The following is an 11,179-nucleotide window of genomic DNA, read 5'->3' on the forward strand; positions in this document are numbered from 1 at the left end:
AGTGAATTGAAAATGACTCGACTTGACTCGAGTCAAAACTATAAAACTGAGATTGACTTGTGACTCGGAGCCATGTGACTTGGTTACAACCCTGTGTTGCCCCCTTGATGTATAGTTAGTTACATTCTGAGCCATCTTCAGCCTGTTTATCCAAGTTATTATCCTCGGCGATTTTTTTCGTGCCAGTCGTGAATCCACAATTGTAAATCACATTTTCACGATGTTTGTGGAATGCCAGTCTGCAAGGTCCCATCCAATCAGGCCTACTTGGAAATACATTAGTTACCCCTGTTATTGGTGCTGCGGCCCGCGAAGTTATCTAAACCAGAAAATTGGCCCGCGAGCATATTTGAGTGTGTGACCTCTGATCTAAAGCATTTAAGAACCTGTCCCTTTTCGATTCGCATGCTACATTAACTCAAGATATTTGCTCGATTACGACGTTAGTATCAGTTTCATATTTATCTATTCAAGCACAAGGCATGCACCGCGCATTGCACACTCATGCGGTGTTTCAAAGATCGATCCGGCAATATCATTACGCGCACTAGCAATTATCCAGTATAAACTACTTGAACTTGGACAGAAAGTGGAAAGTTAATGCACCGATGTTCAAGAGTTACAATTGTGAACCGTTTGATAAAGGTTGTCGGGAATACACACGGCAATATATCAACAAAACAAGATAGGCCTACATGACTGACAAGTATAGGCCTGATTGCATTGCATATTATGATTACTGATCAGCGCGCATGTAACATCTCTGAATCGGTCGTTTGAATTGATAGTTTCAGAGCAGCTTGTGTGCAAAAACTTCGCATTAAATTGGTAAGCTCTCTTCAACCCCTGATTTTCGTTACGTGACGTCATAGTTTGGAAGAGCCTCACATGTTATCCACTACATGGAAAAGATGAAGCGCAAATATTGAACTATATAATGAGCGGAGCAACCATGAATAGAATTGTTTGTTTGAAGAAATTTGGAACTACGACTGTCAAACATTATTCCCCCGACAATCTGAAAATAGTCGAACTCGTGCCCAGTCTGTCCACGTTAAAGACAATGTAAAAGCACATTCTTCTTAATGAGTACTAGTCAACGCCTTGAGATTAACAAACAAAATCTGACGTGTCGATTTCGCCACCAACACATGGCAATCCTTTTCAATTGATTCTCTATTTTCTGTGGTCTTCTGTTAGTTTTCATTCAGTGTGCAGTGTGCCCTGTGCCGGCTGTGCGTGAACTTGTATCAGCCGAGGGATCTTTTGTTGAAGCTAAAAATCGTCCACTAGTTGCGCTCTCGGTTTGCCTGCATTTTATGTCGGATTAGTGTGGCGAGATAGCGTATAATGCGGACGTCAGGAACCTTTCTTGTCCGAAGGGCAATATTGGCCCTATATTTTTCATTTTAACCGCCCAAAAGAGCCATACATGTCTATCCAATGTTACGTCACAATTGAACATTTGCGACGTCATCACATCACTAATTCGAACTCACCATACATGATAACACGAAACGATAATTTCATGTTGTTAATTTATTCGCTAAAAGCTTTTCGACTGTTTATTTGCATCTTCCTTGGACTGGGAAAGTATCCAACAGGTTTGAAAACCAGATTAAATCGTCAGTGAGGCATGGTTTTTCACAAGTAGAACCGTAGATAATATTCATGACGAAATCTCTGGTGACTGCAACGCAAAAAGATGTGCTACCTGCGACATATCAAAGCAACATAATCTATGAATACACGCTACTACCTACTACCGTATCTTGCCTGTCTGCTAGTTGTTTGTTATTGGTATTATTATGTCATACGGACAAAATAGCTCCTACATTTCGAATTTGAATCACCCTGACGTTTGCTACTGACGTTTGCTACTGATGAGAGTCAGTCGAAAAGCTTTTAGCGAATAAATTAACAATATGAAGTTATTGTTTCGCGTTATTTTGAAGTTCTGTCGCCTACCTCAAATAACTTGTCCACTATGCATTGGATTCGTAGTGGGCGTAATGTTTTATCTGCAACAACTTGTACTACTCATGTTGGTTGCCTTATTTGGGTATGCAGTGGGAGCCACATGATATTTTTGGAATCTTAAGATAATTACCATCTACAACAGATGTGGACAACGGTAAAAGTGTGAATCCACTTTGGTAAGTTATACGAGATCGTAGGCTCGTCTTGATGCTTCTTTTAATTTGACAACCCATGATCAATTTGATCACATGCGTCGGTGGAGCCAAACATCGTCACTACAACAGTACGCCCATTGTAAGGTGTGATACGTCAGTGACAGTGGGGTCAGAGAACGCAAGTGAGGAAGTGCATCACCTGTCTTCAGAATGAGCGAGCGAAAATTATGAAATCTTTAATATATATTGGTATTATCTATCGATGTTTATGAATCACCAGATTTTGATCATTATTGCTCCCAAAATCACGCAATTTGCATATTTATTTTTCCATAATAAAGCGCGAAAGGAGGGGTAAGGCACATATGAGGCCCACACGGGCCACGTAGGTGAGGCCTCATAGCAAGGCTCACCTATGATGGCGCAATTCATCATAAATAGCTTAAAATTTATCATAATTTATAATAATCGAATATAACTGTCGCACTGATTCCGAAAATCTAAATATTATTCGACTTCTGAAATGTCAAATTAGTCGGCGGTAACATAATGTTGCGCAATACGCCTACATTTAACGCCATTATTACAAAGCTACTTACTAATCAAGAACATTGACACCAACAGCTATGACATTGTTCGTAATTTGAATTTGTTATTGCGAATGTCACTTCCACTGCAACTCATTACTCGCCGTAGACCCAGAAGACATTGTGTATTTAAACCAGGGCTTTGGAGCAGCCGTAAATTTAAACTGCTCCAGCTCCGGCTCCGGAGCTCTCTTCTATCATACATTAGCTCCGGCTCCAGCTCCGGAGCCGCATTATTACCACTGCTCCGGCTCCAGCTCCGGCTCCGGCTCTGAAATTATCGAATGGTGCTGTCTATATCAGGGGTGGCCCGCAAATGTGGCCCGCGAGAGGGTTTTGCGTGGCCCGCGAGGTAATGTCCTATTATATTATCGAAAATGAATTGCTCAGATTGTGAACTTGCAATGCCAACCAAAAATTACAATTCTGGCTGCGACACTTGGGATGTTGATGACTAAAATATCAGTTCCGCCGCATTGGCAGATCCAGCGTCCAGTCACATTTTCAGTAAATCGTCGTACATTACAATAACCTAAAATAGTAGCGAAATTTTTCTTCACGCTTTGCGTGTTTAATTGTCACACGATTTCTTGCTTGGTAGCCTACCCCCTACAGAAAATGAAAAAAACGCCTAATTTACCCGATTGAGTCTAACTGTATTCGCAATTACGGAAAAAAGTTTTTTCGCGTTTGCGCTCGCAGAAAATCGTTGACGGTGAAATTTAGGCACAAAATGATTGTCACATATTATCGGAGACCTTCGATATCGATGTGTCCAGACGCCGAATAGTCGTGTCCTTGCAAACTGAGCCTAGCGGGGGGTATACAATAGACCCGCAATACTCACCTAGTTTATTTATAAACTTAGAAAATTTTACCCGCTTGGCGTGGCTAGTGGACCGCGCACTCGTTCGTCAATTGCATGTGCCCCTTTAGCCGAAAAGGTTGGCCATTCCTGGTCTATATAGATTACTAATCTACTAATAGGTTAGTTATCTATAGTAATCTAGAGTCCGTCAGCCGTCAGTAACATCCGTTGTAGCAACAAAGACAAATAGGTTCCGCCGTGCCGGCTTGTGACTTCATACTGAATACTTGTCAATTGTCGATAACATCATAGTTGCACTAGAACGCAATTTACTCCATAAGATTGCTGTGCACAGCATTAAAATTCAGGCCTGGTGTTCAATTATGATAAATCAGCAGATGTGGTTGTTGCATATATAATAGCATCTTATGAAATAGGTCGGAGCCGGAGCTACTCTTCAAATAACGGGCTCCAGCTCCGGCTCCGGCTAAATTTTATGTAGGGCTCCGGCTCCGGCTCCAGCTCCGGTGAAAATGCACGGCTCCGGGGCTCCGGCTCCGGGCTCCGGCTCCGGCTCTAAAGCCCTGATTTAAACTGCATTGTCATACAGGCATCGCGATGTCTGCTATATTCTCACTGGTCATATGATCGATCAACGTGTCGTGCAATATGAAATTTCGAGGCGCGAGATGTCAAGTGCATCGAACCCGCGAGTTGTATTGGTCGCAACTTGAATTTGAGGACTTTCAAAGGGGACCCGACCCCATGTCCATGATTACGCCACTGTCTTGACCTCTCAGAGTCATGTTTATACAGTCACGAGAACAATTATTCTGGCCCAGATGACAATTTACCAACAAGTTGCTGCAATATTGATAAATTAAGGGGAGATAGTGTAGTGCAGGGGTCACCAACCTGGTGCCCGCGGGCACCAGGTAGCAGTGTTGGGATGACTCGAGTCATGACTTGACTCGAGTCAGACTCGAGTCACCTTTTTCGTATGACTTGACTTGACTCGAGTCACTTTGCTAAAATGACTTGACTTGACTTGACTCGGCGTATCAGAAATGAGGATTGACTCGTGACTCGGAGCAAAATTCACGAGTCAATTTCAAGTCATCAAGTTACCGGTGTCGATAAAAATCATTGTATCTTGCATATGTTCGGATTGTTCGCGAAACGCTGGTGAACCCATGAAAGCAACCAATTATTCAATGATCATACGTTTCACTGTCAATGATCATACGTTTTACTGAGCAACCATTGTTCTCTCACAAATAAATTGAGCTTAAGCGAAGTGATCGAAGTTTACAGCTTACGTTGTTGTAAATAGTAAAGGAATTTAACAGCAAAATGTATATTTCTGTTCTCCGTTCATACCTTACCAAAACTCTTGTTTTATTGAGATCGAATATAGTTTATGTAGACCTCAACCGTTGGCGCAGGCTGGAATTGCATCATATCAATTTGTATATGTGTAATGTATTGCATTTGCATCTTATCAATTCGTTTCGCTATTCTCTATTTTGGCTGGTAAATATAAACTGAGGCTATGCAATTACTTACGTAGTTTAGCAGTTCTACGTATATGTGAGCGATACAGCGTCTTCTTGCGTGTACATTTAACTTTATATTCGTTCATCGGTTCAAAATCAATGACCACTCAATCTGTATTTTAGACAGCTAGCAGAATGCAATGACGTAACCATGCCTCATACTTCGAAAAGGCAACTTGACTTGAATTGTGACTTGACTCGTGACTTGACTAGACTTGACTCGACTTGACTCGAGTCACCTCCAAAAATCGAGTGACTTGACTTGACTCGAGTCACCTTCGAAAATCGATTGACTTGACTTGACTCGATTCAAAATGTGCAATGACTCGAAATGACTCGTGACTCGAAGGTGGTGACTTGATCCCAACACTGCCAGGTAGCCCTCGAGGACCAGATAAGGGGCCCGCGAGCCTGTTCTAAAAATAGATCGAATAGCAGCATTTGCCAATATTCGTCAGATTATCACCAGTAAGCTTTTAAATATATAAATTGAGTGAGTTATTTAGCTATTGTTGTTTAAATCACACTATAACATGTGACTTAGAAATAAAAACACTTGAAATGATGATATCAAATATCCCCAAATACAATTAGTAATATAGCAACATGTAGTATAGAATAACAAGATATCGAAGACGTAGAATAGGCCTACGGCGTACTGCCCATAAAGGCGATATGACGGCATGCCATCCACGGTCTTCTTGAAATGTTGGGGGGTTCCGTTATGGTAACTCGACGTCCAGGACCATGCCAAAGTAGTAAACAACATTACTTTTCGGTAGAAAATGGCGGTGGCGTAGCCTACTAGCAGATGCAGTATGCCCAATGTACATTGCATCTTTGGACACAGCTTGTCTCTCTTACACTCAACGCAATTTATAGTACCATGTTTCTAACTTTCTCCAATCGATGCTGCTGTCAGGTATAATGAAATTTGTCATGTCTGGATGCTGAGCAGTTAGAGATTAAAATTGTACCACTGCAAAATCACCTCCACCTCGAAGCCCACAAGGCTGTAGCAAACTTTTGGTGCCTTGTTGACACGGAAAAGTACAGGGGTGAATGCGCAGAAGCTATGAACGTTGCAAGCGTGTTTGGTTCAACTTATCATTGTGAATCAGCCTTTGCGGACACGACATTTATCAAATAACAAACACAGAACACGCCTCACTAATGCCCATCTGCAACACTCACTCAGAGTTACAGTGTAAGTTACATACCAGAGTACAGCGCACTAGTTGATAGCATGCAATGTCAGGCCTCCCACTGGCTGGTTTAGAAACAGAAAACACGATGTCTAGTCTAACGTGTGACGTGATTTATTTTATAATCTGAGCTTACAGTTGCTATATAATTTATATAAACACGGTGTGAAGTAATTCGTGATTTCTTAAAAAGTCTTGGTGGCTAGCTGGTTGAAATGAGTTGTTTAGACTTGAAAAAATCTCTTAGAAGTCTTACCGCTATGCGATACCTGCCCAATGCTATGAATATCAAAGCGGAAATTGTGCCTGGTACGGGTAAACGGCGAGAGTAAATGGTAGCCCGTCGCTTCAATCAGTACCCAAAAGTTGCCCCCTGGTGTAGTGGTTACGATACGCGCCCACCAATCTGAACGGAGCGGGTTCGATTCCCGTCGGAGGTTTATGTGGGCTCTTCTGCAGTTGCCGTTTTTACGGCGACAAAAAAGTGCATTAAAATGACCCGACGAAAGAAAGCACTCACAAGGAATGGAAAGAACTTGTAGAAAGGGCCGCGGCTTCAAAATAGATCAACATCGAAAAGAACTGAACTGAGACATCAGGCACTCTGGGTGGAGGTGGATGTTATAGTAAAGAATCGCTACTGATGCGTGTCGTTCGACATCCTCCTATCTGCTCATGCCAGCGCATTGTGTCTTATCGCATTGTATACATTATGTGTGACTTGTTCAAATAAAAAATATAACCCAACGATGTTATGTTATAAAAATTTGGCACAAAAATAAAAATCTGGCAAAGAGCCATATATTGCTCGCGAGCAGTAGGTTTCCGACCGCTGGATAGTGGTATGATCCAGGGCCCAGTGGGTTGCAGGTTCTAGACCGACTCCATAATTCCTACCCGTAGTGCTGCAGGTTTATATAGGCCCATCTTCGTCACCTGATTCGAGCAAGCAATGTCTTAAAAAAGCCTAGACGTGGGCCGTACTACAAGTCGCCTGATGCGGAATCAAGATAAAAACAATCAGCTTGTTGTAGATGACCGCTGCAATCGACAATCACCATGAATAATACAAACAAACCAAGTTGGATTTGTGTCTAGGGCAGGGGTGACAAACACAAATTGCGTCGCGGACCGGATTCAAACCATCTAATCCATTGGTTTCCAACCTGAGGGGGCGCCCCCTTCCTTTAGGGAGGGCCGTGGAAGCATCTGATGGGGGCGATTTACCTCAAATTCACGCGTGTTTCTCTATATATAAACCGAATTTCATGTTTTTTAATTCTCTCATCAACGTCATAACCTGCCATGTCATCAAACAATCTGTTGATGTTGCTAGCACCCCGGTTGGATTTTGTGATATGACGATAAGGGGGCGCGAGATTTTTCACCATCATAAAGGGGGGCGTGTCTAAAAAAAGGTTGGGAACCACTGATCTAATCGTTTGCGGGCCGGACCATTCAAACGATTGAAATTCCATTCCCTTGTTTTTTGCTTGAATACTCAATTGTTACTCAATTACATCATTATTAGCGAACAATGGAATTAGCAAAATTAAGATAATGGCTGGTTAAATACGTTAATATAAACTGCTAAAAGGGTAGCTTTAAGGACGATATACCTCATGTGTATGCGTTTTGAGGAATACGAGAGATATATTAAGGCTGGTTCATTACTATTATATCGCGAATCGGATTTCTCCCTATGCACAGGATTGTTAAGTCATTAGCGAAATTTGGAGTGCGTCCACAGATATTTGTATTATATTTTTGTGTAACAATTATATTCTCCATCTAATCTGCATATACCGGTTTCTCACTATAGCGGTTGATTTTCTGTGAACCACTACTTCTTGGTCCATTTATCCGTTATACTCGGAATTAAATGTGCATTTTTGCCTTCTCGGTATCGGACTAAATGACGGCTCTTTCTTGCTGATGGTGAAAAGAGTGAAACCACACCACCACTGTCGGATGGGTATAATGTGGCCAATCAACTATTATTTGATGATAAATCTCAACATTTGTAACAAATGTGCTGGATAACAAAGCCATTTTTCAAAATAGCTTCGCGACCGGATGAAATGGTCTGGCGGGCCGTATGTTTGACACCCCTTGTCTAGGGAGTCTTAATTGGTTGAACGCATTGTCATTATACTCAATCTACAATTAAATAATGCATTTATATTGAAATAAACTCTACTAATTTTCGCTGGAGTTCGTCCCGGTAATTGTAAGTATAGTCGATTGCCCCTTACAATCTATAAGATCGAAAACCTTTGGGTTTTAATAATGAATATATTATTAGAATGTATCTTAATAGCGGTAGGCCACGGTGGGTGCTTGATTTAAAAACTATTCCAAGTCGTTCCGACCGCTTCCTATCTATTCATCGTATCGCAATCTTGTGGTGTGTCGAAATGATGAAATATTATTAATAAACCGAACTGAACTCTGAACTAATATACTACCATGATTATACCAATCACTGATATATATCGTGGTTCTCAGCTAATTTGTCCGATATCGTAACTATGTGTTGATATGATCTACGTTGAAGTACTGATCTATCACGCCCGATACTGTGGGGGAGCGCGACGAACCATGGCTAAAAGCAATATCACTTGTCGACCTTTTCAACTTTTTTTGGTTTGTCTTATAACGATTACTTGAGTTTACCTAATTTGACGACGCTGAATCCGAATTTGCCGCCAGAATTCACTCATCCCGTCACAATTTTTCGCAAAATTCGAATAAAAATTTTACTAAAAAACGGCTGTATTGACGGCGCTTATGTCCGGTTAGGTCCTTACATGCTACGAAACACATCCTACCAAGCTCTCAACGACGTTTATTGGATTTCAGGTTTAATACTCTTAAACTAAACCCTCCAAATAAACAGGATCCTTTATCGTATTTCCAAGAAATTTAGATGCAACTTCAGTGCATGAGAGTCATGTATTTTTTTCCAAACCCGACTTCCTAATAAGAGATGGGGGATTTTGGAGAGTGTTCTGATTTGAGGTCCTGCAAATAAACTCTCTACTGTATAAACTCAAGTTAGGAAACCTTTCGTGAATGTATTTAGAACATGCAACTCTTTGGTCACAGTCTTCAAAAATATTTTCATCAGATCCAGTCTGATATATAATGGTGGAAATATAACATCAGATCTATCGAAATGAACAGGCTCTGAAACATTTTATAGCCTGGTGTAAGATACAGTGTTGGGATCAAGTCACTACCTTCGAGTCACGAGTCATTTCGAGTCATTGCACATTTTGACTCGAGTCAAGTCAAGTCAATCGATTTTCGAAGGTGACTCGAGTCAAGTCAAGTTACTCGATTTTTGGAGGTGACTCGAGTCAAGTCGAGTCAAATCAAGTCAAGTCATGAGTCAAGTCAAAATTCAAGTCAAGTTGCCTTTTCGAAGTATGAGGCATGATTACGTAATTGCATTTTTCAAGCTGTCCGAAATACAGATTGAGTGGTCATTGATTCCGAACCGACCAGCGAATATAGGGTTAAATACACACGCAAGAAGGCGCTGACTCACTCACATATACGTAGAACTGTTAAACTACGTATGTAATTGCATAGCCTCAGTTTTCAGTTACCGGTCAAATACAGAATAGAGAATAGAGAAACGAATAGAACATTTAGAAATTGATATGATACAATTCGAGCCTGTGCCACTGGTTGAGGACTATATAAACTATATTCGAATTCAATTCCAATAAAACAAGAGGTTTGGTTCAGGTAAAAACAGAGAACAGAAATAGATATGTTGCTGTTTTATTACTTTACTACTATAGTCTACGACAACGTAAGCTGTAAGCTTCGATCATTTCGTTTTCGGTCACTTTATTTGTGAGAGAACAATGGAGGATCAGTGAAACTATAGAGTATGACTCATGAGTCATACTCTATAGTGAAACACATGATCATTGAATGATTGGTCGCTTTCACGGTTACGCCAGCGTTTCGCGAACAATCCAAACATATGCAAGATGCAGTGATTTTTATCGACACCGATTACTTGATGACTTGAAATTGACTCGTGAATTTTGCTCCGAGTCACGAGTCAATACACATTTCTGATACGCCGAGTCAAGTCAAGTCAAGTCATTTTAGCAAAGTGACTCGAGTCAAGTCAAGTCATACGAAAAAGTTGACTCGAGTCATCCCAACACTGGTAAGATACTCCCTCATCGACTGTGACATTCATATTTAAAACAAGGACACTTTGTAGTTCTAGCTAGACATTTAAAACAGTACCATATTTGTGAGTTCAAGATCAGCGGAAACTTTGCACGTTTGAGTAGGCTACTATATTCCAACTTTGGAATCAGAAGTTTCATATTCTCGTAAGATCTCTTGAATTCTTGATGCCAGGTAATTGTACCAGCTACAGGGATGAAGCACATTGATTTGTATTGTGCGACAAAAAAAGCTTTCAGGGTTGGTGCATAAATAAAGATGTGCAATTCACAGTTCTCAATGTCTCTATAAGACCTTGAACATCGACATAATAGACTAAAGAGAGTTCGGAGGAAAAGAAGCGTGTCATTCACTGTCACGATGCATAGCCTATACCAAGCAACAGTGGTATCACTGCAAAGTAGCCTATATGTTTGGCTTTTAATCTGGGACCTACAATAAGAGCAGATTCATTTGGAAAATTCAAATTTATGACGACGTTATTTAGTTCAGCTTGATTCATCTTTATTTAGCTGCTGATCACATCACTCTCATACTGAAAACATTCTTCAGACAAAGACTCTTCACCGAGAGAATTTTCTTCAACTGTTGGTAAAACTTTTGAAGGCAATAGCATTGTGACATCTGGCCCATGAGGAATCGGTCTTATTGCGCAAGTCAACTTGGATAT

This window comes from Botryllus schlosseri, chromosome 6 (genome assembly GCF_051294905.1).
Source record: "Botryllus schlosseri isolate E-star chromosome 6, Bs_hap1, whole genome shotgun sequence".
In the NCBI taxonomy this organism is placed as follows: domain Eukaryota; kingdom Metazoa; phylum Chordata; class Ascidiacea; order Stolidobranchia; family Styelidae; genus Botryllus; species Botryllus schlosseri.